We start from the raw sequence: 14,282 nt of genomic DNA on the forward strand, positions 1-14,282 counted from the left end.
GGTGCTCTTCCCCTAGACCCTTTCATTTTGCCAATTCATTGAAATCCTCAAATGGGTGGTTTCATTAACACAATCATCAAGTAAAGCGTTTGGTGGTTAAGTCCCCCTTAGATTCCAAGTGAATTTATGTGTTCCTGTGTTTGAGTGTAAAATAAATGCTGATGTTAACAATTGGTTAGATCAATTTTCTTATGGGACAAGAATTATAATAAATTAATGGGTATGTATAAGAACAAATTTCCATAAGGAGTGAAACACATTTCCTTTTGTACCAATTTTGTTAATTGGGGTGAAAATTTTTAAGATAATTTTTTAGACTACCATTTTAACAATGGGAAACAAAGCTAACATGTCTAGAGGTAAGATATGGATTTAAATGACGGTAATGTTAGAAAAATATATTTGTGTCAAACTCATTACATTGAAAAATTAAAAGGACAACTTAATGGAGGCCAATGATGAAAACCTGGAAGGATGCCAAAGGTTAACAACACAAAGGAACACACCTTGGGCAAGATAAATTAACAAAAAAAATGTTGTAAATCAAATGAAATACCTACAGTCAACCTATGACAAAGCCTAACTAAGAAATGAGACCCATCTCTACACGAAACAATGTATAAAGATGCAAGCACATATGACAAAAGAGGAATATGAGAAAGAATAATAAAGAATATAGGTAATGCTAGAGATCATAACATACATAAAAGATATTTGTATGTGCAATGAAAGAGATGGATATGTACCACAAAAAGATACTAAATATATGATGGTTTATACTATATGATATGTGAATGTGATGATTGTGTGTGTGTGTGTTTTCATTTATTTGATCTATATTTCACCACACCTTTGATAGCCAACCACACAAGTTCTAATCATTTTGCTTCTCCTCTTTGGTATGCATCCTCTCTTCTATAACACATGTAAACCATTTTTTTTTGCAAAAACTAAAAAATACCCTTTTATAGGTCTTAAATCATAATTTTTAAAAATATTTATTATTATATTATTTTTTATTTCACTACAATTAAGTTGTTAATGCCAAAACATATAGATGATTTAATCTACAAAAACACTTTTTTAGAAAAACTGAAATTCACTAGAAGAGAGGAATTTTGTTGAGATTACACGCACATGCATGCGCGCGCGCACACACACATATACACACACGTGTACATATATATACATGTATACATGTGTACATATAAGCATATATATGTATATGTGTATATATGTATATACATATATTATGTATATATGTATACATATGTATATACACACACACACATATATATATACACATATATGTGTATATATGTATACATATGTATATATACATGTATATCTGTATATACACATATACATGTATATATGTATACATATGTATATATACATGTATACATGTATATACACATATACATGTATATATATATATACACACACACAGACATATATACATATACATGTACATATATACATGTGTATATATATACATGTATATGTGTATATACATATATATGTGTGTATATATATGTGTGTGTATATGTATATACACACACACACACACATATATATATATACATGGTATAAATACATGTATGTATACATGTATATATGTATATATACATATATATGTATACATGTATATACATATATACGTATATATGTATACACACACACACACACACATATATATATATATATACATACATACATATACATATACATATACATATACATATACATATACATATACATATACATATACATATATGTATGTATGTACATATGTATATATGTATGTATGCATATATATATATATATATATACATACATATAGACATACATATATATATACATACATACATACATACATACATACATACATACATACACACACATACATACATACATACATACATATCAAGAAATATGATGCCCCTCAAAAGTGTTGTGTTTTCAATACACCTAAATTTAAACATTTACTTACAATTTACTAAAACTATTTTTTAATGCATTCACTGAAATTTCAAGTTCACAATAAGAAAACAATGATAAATGAAGAAAAAAATTGTTAGAAATAAAACGTTGATTTTTTCTATCATTTGTGTTGCCTCCTTAACTTTGAATGTGTCAAACATAATCTTGAGGTGACAGTTCGAAAAAATGGTCGAGACAACCAAGAATGATCTTAAGAAGATGGAATATCTTGAGCTATTACACTATTGTCTTGGCATATGTTTGTATCATGACATATATGCCTTGGCGTACTACACTATTGTGATGACATATGTCTTGACATTTTTTTTATAAATCACTTTATATTTGTATCTCAAATAAAATATGGCAAGACATTTCTTGAGAAATTTAGAATGATGGATTGCAAACATATGTCTACACACATTGAATAAGGATTGTAGTTATATATTTCCAATTCATCTCCTCAGATTAATGCAACTCTCTATCAATAGATGATTGGAGGTTTGATTTAATTGATATACATTAAATTGCATATCAGTTCTACTATCAATTATCTTTTATGATTCATGCAAGAACCAAACATGTCTAATTAGAAAGTAACATAACAAGTACCAAGGTATATTAATGGCATAATGAATCATGGTTTGGAATATTAAAAATAATAATATATTCTTCTTAATAAGGTTCATCGAGGCACATTATGTAGGATCTATTGATGATTGAAAAAACACATTTGGATTTATTTTCTTCTTGGGTTTGGGTACCATATCATGAGTAAATATAAAGCAAGCCAAATTTCTTATTCCTCAATAAAAGCATAATATCATGCAGCAAGTGTAACAGTTTGTGAAGCAATTTGGCTATGTTGTCTACTAGAAGGATTATGAGTACCTCAAAAGAAACCCACAATCCTCTATTGTGACAATCAAGGTGTTCTTAATATTTTTTTTAGTCCAATGTTTCATGAATGAACCAAGCATAATAAAGTTGAATGCCACTTGATATGAGAACATGTTCAACAAAATAATATTCAGCTCTAATTTCGCTCCACTCAAGAACAACGTGTCAATAACTTCACCAAGCCTCTTTGAAGTGTGAATTTGGAAACATTTCAAGATGATCTCATTGGTATTTTATAACAATGGTATAATAAGGGAGGAATGTTGGATTATTTCATTAGTTGTATCTTAAAGATCTTGTTTGTTTGAGTTTGTTAGTAAAGTTAGGATATTACTTATTATTTGTTGAATCCGTGAGTGCTATTTAATGCACATGGTTCACAATTATTTTCATGTATTAGTTTCATCTCTTAATATAGATTGTTTTTTATTATAAGTAAAACATGTTTTGGAGGGACCTTGAAACTCTTACAACAAACAACTGTCTATAAGAGAAACATCAATGAACTAGCAGTAAACTGATAGCAAAACACTATTAGAAAAAACAGAAACAAAGGAAAAATCAGCCCTATTGTAAATCCTTCATAATATGTGCAGCTTCTAAATCTTAATATAGGTTGTTGTAGTCTTTTTCATTCTCTAATATAAAATAACATCTAATCTACCTCACCTTTTTTTTTTAAAAAATCCAACAATTAAATAATAGTGTCATTTTTATAAAAATAGTATCTAAATAAATTTTTATTTTTTTGGAAAAATATAAATTCTACTAACAAATCTACATTTCATTGATTTACATAATTTAAAATTTTGAAACATATATGTCAATTTCAAGTCTTTCATGTCAAAAATTAGATTAGATTTGTTCAACCCCTTAATAAAGATATGACACATTAAAATTTTATAAAACTTAAAACAATTTTATATACATACATACATATATGTACATACATATACATACACATATAATCAATTAATAAAAATATTTCTACCATTTTATGCACCAATGCCATACAATCCTTCTTGACATATGTCGAATGGGATTCATATACATATATAAATCCCTCATTATCATATTCCTCTATAAAATATCCCATTAGTAAATAATTTTTGTTTGGAATCTCTTATCTCTAATGAATCTACAATTTTCTTCCTCTAATGTTTGTTTTATTCCCATTGCAGGTTTATTAGTTATTTGTATCTTATTTAGTTTGTGTATTATCACATACGCATCTTCTAAGATTATAAAAATGACTACTATGAGTCTAGGTTTTCTATCCATTATAAAAATGACTACTACGAGTCTAGATTTTTCATCCATTCACATTCTTCTTTATTCCCCACCAATTGTAAGAAGCTCTTACAATGAATCATACAAAAGTGGAAAGGTCATTATAAGGTTTTCTCTAAGGATAAAATTTTTATGTTCAAAATCTCTTATTTGTAATATAATTATGACTTATATAAGAAAGAAAAAAGCATTAATCTTGATGCTTTGACTTGCTTCAATATTAAGGTCAAAATGTAACACCCATTAGAATTAAAAAAACACCCTTCTTTTCCATGTCATGTTTTGGGTCATGGTACCACTCCATGCCATTGTTTTTGATTAAGAAAAAATAGGTTTTAAGGGACTCGAAACCCGCTTACAATACAAAAGATGAGCAAGAAAGAAACAAGACAAAACAACTGCAAAAAACCAGCACAAAAACCAGTAGCTAGGACCAAAAGACAACAAGGAGCCAACAAGAAATTGGCATCCAAAACCTAGCTTTACATATCAAATGAAAACTTTTATAGACTCCTCAACGTTCTGAACCAAAAGCATCATAGCCTTCGTAGCTTCTCTCAGATCATTGCTCTCTTGTTTCAGTTGGATGTCTTTTATTTTGGTCTCCATCTCAGTGGTGTTCTACCTAGTCCTTCGCTTGGAGATTTGATGAGTGGAGCTGGAGGTCGGTACATTTCAATGATTACCAAGTTCTTATCCTTATTTTTCCTCTCTAAGTGATCCACCAAGGCATTCATGTTATGAGACGAAACTCTTAATACCTCAAGACTGTGGTTCATGAAGCTTTTCAAAGCCTTCTCAGTTCGAGCAACCTGAGTGATGATGTTACCTTTATCCTCCTCAGCCTGTTCTTTTACAATTTTGATAACATCCTCCAGATGTTTCAAATCCCCTTTTATCAGGTCTTTTTTTGGCTAGTCCTCCATTTCAATTTCCTCCTCAGCTTCACTGGTATCCATCTCCTTATTCTTTTTCCTCGAATTTGTTTCCTTAATCAAATTGTGTATCTTATTTTCTAGGTCCCTCTGTTTGCTCTAAATGCTAGTAATGTTGTCAATAACACATTTCTGGAAGTTGAAGGATTTCAGAGTACAATTACGAGCAATATTCAGAATAGTATTCGCCGAATCCCTACCCTGCTCAGTGCCCATAGAATTAGGGTTGTCTTCCTCCATAGAGTTCAGGGTGACATTCCTACTATCCGAGCCCATAGGGTTAGAATAAGGGTTTTCAGAATTAACATCTTTTTTCCCTTCTTCCTTTTCTCCAACGTTCTCATCCTTCTCACTCTCCATTTTTGTCTCACTATCCTTCCCCTTTTCCTCCTCCAAATCACAATGCACCTCCGTTTCCACATTATCTGTATCAACTCTTCATTTTTTATGGGTAGGGGCATTAGACTAATCCTCATCCGACTCAGAATCTTTACAACTCTCAGAAACATGTGCATTAGTAACTAGGTGATCATCCTTGCTAGCCCTAGCTTTTTCCTTTAGGTATTCATAAATAAGCAGGATAAGCCCCTGATGGGCTATGGGGTAAGAATTAGGCTTTTTAGCGTGATCAACCAAACTCTCATTCAGAGAAGACACTAAGTAAAAGGGCATGGAGATTTTAACCCTATGGTGGAAGTGATTAAGAATTACAAATTGATAGTTATAGATTTTAGTAAATCTACCATCTACCGTGAGAAACTCCATCAAAACCCTTAAAAATTTATGCCAAAAGGACTTTACCTGCTGGGGAAGGTAGTAGGAGATGTTATCTTTCTTGACAAGCTTGGCCTTCTCATCCTCCGATTTCGGGAAGTTTTTAAATGCTTTAGCAACATACTTCTAGTCTCTATAGAATTTAGTGCCCTCCTTCTGAAGACCCGTGAGCTCCGCAACTAGGTCCTCATCAATTTTCCATGTCTCCCCGAACAATGTGACTCTGTTGTTGTTCCAGCCCCTAGCGAAGCCATGTGACACGGAATTTCTACTTCCATGCAACTTTTCCATCTAGTCGGTGAAACCATATCTACGAAGCCTCCTCCATACTTTTCATTCACTCTTCCAGTTTTTGCAGCTAGGGGGCTCATTCCTATTTAAGTTACCTCCCATTTTGAACAAGAAGTAGAAGTACCCAAAGGTGTATCTCACAATCCGTAGGTTTAACCACAATTTCTTGTGTAAAATTATGGAATAACATAACATAGTCCCTTCCGTAGTTTTAAAGCTAATGTTAATGGCCGCACAAAACCATCATTTATTATTATAATCCCCATCACACATTTGATCATATAACTGATGCCTAAAGGCAATCATTAACTGATAGCTCATCTACCCCCAAACTCTATCTTTGAAATCCGGACCATAGAAGATAATCATGATTTTAACTTGACCCATTGATGCGATCAAATAATAATTGTTCTCTAACATCCCTTTTAGAATGGGTCTCTCTGATATATTTAACCTCCACCTCTAAATTGACCCCTTCATTAGCTAAAAGGTCCGCAACCTTATTGCCTTCTCTTAGAGTGTGAGTTATGATAATACTAACATAGTCATTTAATAAATTTTTAGCACTTTCAACTAAGTTAGTAATATTCCAAGAAACAGAACTAGTACCTTTAAGGGCTTGGATGATATTTAGGGAGTCCCCTTCCAGCCATTTAAAAAAAAAATTGAATCCCTGAGCAAGCTGGAGGCTTTTTAGCATGGCCAGAGTTCCAGCTACATGATTATTTTGGAACCCAAAAGGAGAAGCAATAGCATCAATACAAACACCTTGAGAATTTCTAATGACTCCTCCACCACCAGACTTCCCAAGGTTGCCTTTAGCCACCCCATCGAAATTCACCTTTATCCATTCATGATCAGGAAATCGCCAAACAATATTATCTCTCCTATTCTTATTGTCAGATCTGCAAACTTTGTGTATTAAGTTCCATTCAGTAAGGATGTCTTTTTCAATTTCATTCATATCAGTAAAAAACCATTGTTTATTGTTCTTGTGAGGAATATTTATGTTTTATTTTATAGCCCTGCAAATTTTTTCAAAGACCACCTGAGCGGTGCACTTAGCTTCCCTAAATATTCTATTATTTCTCTCTTTCCAAATTCCCCAGCAAGTCATGGGGAGGATCAGGGACCAAAGGTTCTTGATAAGAGGACAATTGGTGGGGAATGTCCATTGCCAGATAATTTCCTTGAGACTCTTGTGCATGACCCAATCAATTTTCCATTTCACCCAAAACTTACTCCAAATTTCCCAGGTAAAGGAGTAGTGGAAAAATAGATGATCAACTGATTCTTCCTCTTTCTGGCAGAGCTCGCACCTGTTAGGGAACATGAAACCTGTTCAGACCAAATTGTCAATAGTAAGGATCCTATTGTGAGTAGCAAGCCAAAGGAACATATTGACTTTAGGGATAAGAATTCTATTCCAAACTTTACCCCAAATGGGGTTACTGGTCTGAGTGAAAGTATTAATGTAGGCTAAAGCAACTGTGAAGTCACCTCTAGGATTACTCTTCCAGAGAAAAACATCATCATAGTCTTTGTTAATAGAAAAAGACAGCAGCTCCTGCTGGAGCAGGGAAAATCCAACATATATAACATCAAGCCTAACCCATTTGTTCTCCTTCCAGTAGTCACACACCATAGGTCCAAACCTCCTTTTACATTCCTCAATAAATTGACTGCTGCCTTACTCAAAGAGAGGTTCATTGTTCATCCAAGGATCCTCCCAAAACCTTATTTTGTCACCTTTTCCAAGGACCCATCCAGCTCCAACTTTGGCCACTTTTATGGATTTGATAATACTATTCCAAATGAAGGACCCAACAGGGATGTCTTCAGAGTTGAGGAGATCCTGGAGAGGCCGATTTTGAATATATTTGTCAAACTAGATCCGGTTCCAATCTTTCTTGATGTCATAAGCTCTCCATATTTGTTTAGCAAGGAGAGCTTTATTAAAAGTTTTTAAAGCTTTAATCCCAAGCCCTCCTTTGCTCTTTGGTTTACACACTTTGTCCCAAGAAACCAAGGATATTCTCTTTTTTTCTTCAACCCCTGACCATAGAAATCTCTTCTGGATTCTTTCTAATGCTTCAACAAATTTAGCCAGGATACCAAACAGACTGAGAGCATAAACAGGGAGATTCTGGAGAGTAGCTTGAAGAAGCTGCAACTTCCCAACCTGAGATAAAATGAATCCTTTCCATCCAGCAAGTTTTTGGTTGAGTTTGTCAATAAGCATATTCCAAAAGGAATTTGGGGGAACTAAACCCAAGGGGAGACCCAGGTAGGTGGAAGGAAGCATTTCTACCTTGCAACCAATAATTTTAGCAATTCTCTGTTGTCTTATGACTGGAGTATTCATGAAGTATATAGCCGATTTGTCCCAATTGACTTGCTGGCCAGTAGCCAAAGAATAAGAATTAAGAGCACTTTTAAAGGCAACAACCTCCCCAACAGACGAAAATCCCATTAGGATAGTATCATCAACAAACTGTTGGTGAGAACAAAATTCATTAGCAGAGGAAGGTTGAAGGCCTTTGATGATTTCATTCACTTTCAATTTTTGGATCAATCTGCTCATGCTCTCCGCCAAGATGGTGAAAAGAATAGGAGATATGGGATCTCCTTGTCTGAGCCCCCTTGACGATTTAAAGAATTTAGTAGGAGATCCATTAATGAGAATTGAGAACATAGGAGTGGAGATCAACTCTCTAATAATTTTGATTATCTTCTCATCAAAACCAAAAGCCTCCATGATTCTGAAAAGAACTTGCCAATCCACTCTATCATAAGCTTTCACCAGATCCAACTTTATCAAAAATCCTTCTTTATTAGCAGCATTGAGGGAATGAATGTTCTCATGTACAAGAATGATAGAGTCCAAAATCTGCCTGCCAGGAACAAAACCTTTCTGCTCCTCAGATATGATGAAGGGGAGGATAGCCAAAATTCTAGTAGTCAAAACTTTAGATATGATCTTATAGAAAGAGTTACATAGACTTATTGGCCTAAATTTTCCCATTGAATCCACCCCAGCCACCTTAGGAATTAAGGCAATAAAAGTGGAGTTGAATTCCTTAAGGATTAGATCCTAGAACCAAAAAATTCGTTTAACGCATTGACTGTGTCTTCTCCCACAATATGCCACATTTCCTGGAAGAAAAACATAGGGAAGCCATCAGGACCCGGAGCTTTATCCCCTTGAAAAGACAAGACAACTTTTCTAATTTCCCCAGCAGAGGGGATAGCAGAAAGGGCCTTATTCTTTTACTCCATGCCATCGTTAATTCAAGAATTGATCATATAATATTGTGTTAATAGTTTAGTTTCATAAGTAAAAACACTTCCTCAATTATATTTAAGTAAAAACACTCCCTCAACTATATTTATCTAGATGTTTATATTACTTGAATGTATTATTAAGTCAAATGAAGATGTATAATTAATCATGGTATGCCATCCATACAAGATTATCTTAATTTTAAAGTTGCATAGTTGAAAATATTTTATATTCTTCTTAAAACCCATAATTGTATGATCAAGATGCAATTTTTCATGCCAAGGCACAAAATTGATACATCAATATGAACAAATCAATTTACCACATTCCAAGGTCCCCTTTAAAAGATAACATTTCAGCCATCCATGCAAGATTATCTTAATTTTAAAGTTGCACAATTGAAAATATTTTATATTCTTCTTAAAAACCCATAATAGTATGATCAAGATGCAATTTTTCATGCCAAGGCACAAAATTGATACATCAATATGAACAAATCAATTTACCACATTCCAAGGTCCCCTTTAAAAGATAACATTTCATATGTATCTATAAATCACTACATAAAGTTTGTGTTTTATGCTCAAAATTTCATCCCACTTATCATTTATTTACAGTTAATGTGAAGAATCACACTCTATTAGATCAATTGATTAAGAGTAATTTAATTGCAACAACTTCAAAATATATTGTAGAATTAGATATGCATTTGAATAAAAAAAGGCTTTTCAAATCTTTGATTTTTCAATCATCAAATTGATCTTATTAAGAATCATAGTCTCAAACAACCCTCTTTATCATAAAGTAATTTTTAATAATGATTATATTTATTAAAAACTCTAAGTTCTCAAAGATATCATTGTTGATTATGCCGTGTCTAGATTAAATTATGGCATGCCTAGATTAAAAACCATACACAATATATAAATTGAAAAAAATATGGCCATTGTATCAAATTAATAATATTTTAGACCATTTCTAAGGTGCATAATACTTGAAAAAGATTAATTTCTTCTAATCACTATTTTTTTCAACCTAATCACTATTTTTTTCAACCTAGAAAAGTTCTTGAAGATTTTATTAAGAAAAAGGAAACTTTATATTAGTCATTAATTCCATGATTTGATCTAAATAATCCAACTACAACCTTCATCCAATTCATTAATGATATATTGAGATTATTTACTAATGAGTAAAATTTCATAGTTGTGTCACTCTTAAGGACAACAAAATTGGGACGGTTTGGTTAAGCCCCCTTCAATCAAGTAGATGCTTTGTCTAGATTAAAAACCATACAGAATTATATAAATTCAAAAAATATACCCATTGTGTCAAATTAATAATAGTTTAGACCATTTCTTAGGTGCATAATACTTGAAAAAGATTAATCTCTTCTAATTACTATTTTTTTCAACCTAGAAAAGGTCTTGAAGAATTTATTCAAGACAAAGGAAACTTCAGATTAGTTATTAATTCCATGATTTGATGTAAATAATACAACAACAACCTTCATCCAATTCATTAATAGTATATTGAGATCCTTTACTAATGAGTAAAATTTCAAAACTATGTCACACTTAAGGACAACAAAATTGGGAGGGTTTGGTTGAGCCCCATTCCACCAAATAGGTGCTTTGTCAAACTCTCTATGACATTCCTTCATAGCATCCATGTAGATTAGAAAGGTTCAACAAAACCCTTGTTTAGGGGAGTTTATAAAACCAACCCTATGGGGTAAGTCTTTAGGGGTCCAAGGTAGCTACACCTTGTTTATTGAAACATGTTTTTTAGCAACATATATGACAACTTTTTGGTTCCAATTAACATTTTTGAAATTCCCAAAAATTAGGAATTTTCCACTTTTCTCCATAAATATATGAACAATTTTTTCTCTAAAACTAAAATATACCCCTTTCTAGATCTTAAAGCATAAATTTTCAAAATATAGCTTTTATTATTATTTAATATAATTATGTTTTATAATTGTCATTACAAGTAGGTCATCAACACCTCAATAAGTAGTTGATTCAATTCATAAAAAAAATAGTAAAACATTTAAAAAAATGATTCACTTGAGGAGATGATTCTTGTTAAGCTGATATAACTTTTCATTTTTTGAAAAGGTCATTTAAAAAAGTGGTGTCCCTCAAAAGTATTGTGTTTTCAACACACCCAACTTTAAACATTTATCAAAAAATTATTGAATTGACATTTTTAATGCATTCACTAAAAAGTTCATAATATAAAACTGATAAGAAATGTAATTTTCAAAAAATAAAACGACATTCATTCCACCTCGCTTTTTGAAAATAAAATAGCGATTAAATAATAGTGACATTTTAACAAAAGATAAGATATACATTTAAAAAAAAAATGCTAAACATAAACTATATCAATAAATCTATATTTCATTAATCTACTGTTGGTTAACAGATTTATCACCCAACTCTATATTCTCACGCCCACAAAGGTGACAAATGTAACCACAGTTGAACCAGTCTAAACAAACTAATTACTGTCTGATTCTTTGCTTATTTTACAGGGTTGCAACTATCTTTTGATGGTATTCAATGAATGGAAATTAACTGAAAGGCTTTTAACCAAAAAACAAATAAGGAAAGAGATTTTAACTAGAAAGCTTTAAAAAGGCATGCACAACATACAAATACTTTTTAGTTTTTCTAAGATTTTGAAACAACTAGATTGCTACAAAATACCATTCAAAGACAATATTTTTGCAGCAATAGAAAAACTAAAACCATTCACCACTTCAAATATGGATGCATCCACTGATAACCATTCAAAAGAACAAAAATCATTCACACACCATAATTCAAAGATTACAAATATCTGAAGCCATCAACAAATTTTCTATATTCGAAACAGTAAACAGAAAAATGTCTAAAGAAGTTTTTGCTCTTAAGAGAAAAAAAAAGTTTGCCCAAAAGATCCTTCAAGATCTAATAATCTACTTATTTATAGCTATTACCCCGTCTTTTCCATTTTCAAGAAATGGTTACTAAAGATAACGACCTTGAACATGACTGTTCACAAAACAAAAAAAGATCTACTAAGCAACAAAGTCCAAATCACATCACAAGACCATAAAGCTATAAAGTCACCAAACTCAGGCTCCGACATCAGATGTTGCGTGTCGTTCTGCAATTTGTTTGTCAATCTCCTCCGCTATTTCCTCTTCTTCAATCAATGTCAGAAGGAGATCTGTAAACTCTTCCTCATTGAGTACGATAGCTTGGAAAAAGTTCGTCAAGTCCATGATGATATCTTCCTGCAATTCTTCAACATCCAACTGTACCAGAGGGCCTTTCTTAGCTTTAAGCACCATCTTGTCAAAGCTAATTATTCGGGTTCCTTCCCACTGTGAGCTCACCCTGCAAGAGTTGTTCGTGATGTTCAGATTGCTCTACAATCTTGTCTAATATGGTGACGACCCTCCTATATTTACTGAAATCAGTTCATGCTTTTCATGCAAAAGATAGTAACCGTCGGACTATATCCTCTTTCTCTTTCTCTGTTCAATTCAAATCTGGGTTATGAAATGACAACTCATCATCATGAGGCAAAACCATTCCGATATGTGCAAATCATGATATTTTCCTCCTTTAGCCATCTTTAATGTTTTTTACAAAAATGACAACATCAAATGAAGTAATGCATGCCACCATCTTTTTCGTGTCCTTGGTTGTTTAATGGCCATTAATGATGGTACTTGGTAAATCTCCCCTTGATTTTCTCCCTTGAAGTAATGCATGACGTGGAAATTGATGAGGCAACAAGAGTAGCGGCAAGAAGAAATTATTCTTATCGACCTGATAGGTTTATTTAATTTCGGTGGTGCCTAGGCATGAACTATCTTTACCATCACTCGTCTTGCCACCCCAAGGTACTGAAATAACTTGAAACTACATGCCATAATATCCTTACTTGGAATGGAAGATATCCCTTAAAATCTTGAGGAAGCTCAACATTCATCACAATATGAAGAATATTGGAAAGTCGGGAGATCAGGAAAGTCCAAAATCATCAAATTCCTTTCGAAAGCAACCACAAGTCTGATTCCCTAGAGGTGTCGACTTTATATAGACTTCCCCAAGTCAGTCGGGTGATCGGGCAGTTCTAGAAGTTGGGAACCTCACAACAGAAGTTAGGAAATTCAAAAAGGCCGTGACAAGAGAGAATGGGAAAAATAGCGGAGGGAAACGACTTATCAAAAGTTTTAAAAATTATAGGTAACATATAGGCTTTGAATGGGGACTAGGACTAGCACGACGCAGAGAACTCCAAAACTCGGACCAGTGCATGTAAAATTGGGCAATAGTGTTAGGCGTAATAGAAGGAAAGGGTGTTGCTTAGCAGTAGAGTGGAGGGGCGACTGGGCAAAACTCAAGGCTAGCAAGCCAAAAGTGAAAAGCGAAACAAATTATACTCACAAGAAGACAAAAATAGAACCTAAATATGTACACGACCATAAAGGCCTTATGATGAAGGCGGGCAATAATATTCAAGCGAAACCATTTACGGGTTGAGAGAAATATATACCTATGCAGAAAAGAGGGTTTGGGATGCATGACATGACATGAGATGAACTACATTGAATGACAATCCCCAGACCAGGCTTCCAATTATGGCTACACAAAAGTTGGTAGATGCATTCATGCCCAAACAACCATTCTTCATGATAGACTTCTGGAACCAGACCTTTTACCTCTTCATGACTTGCTTGGGATAATTGACAGTAATCCTTCTGAGAAGATTTAACCAGTGCATCCTATCTCTGATCATACATCTCCCAGCTTATTTTAAAG

The sequence above is a fragment of the Cryptomeria japonica genome, chromosome 11, assembly GCF_030272615.1.
Source record: "Cryptomeria japonica chromosome 11, Sugi_1.0, whole genome shotgun sequence".
NCBI classification, from domain to species: domain Eukaryota; kingdom Viridiplantae; phylum Streptophyta; class Pinopsida; order Cupressales; family Cupressaceae; genus Cryptomeria; species Cryptomeria japonica.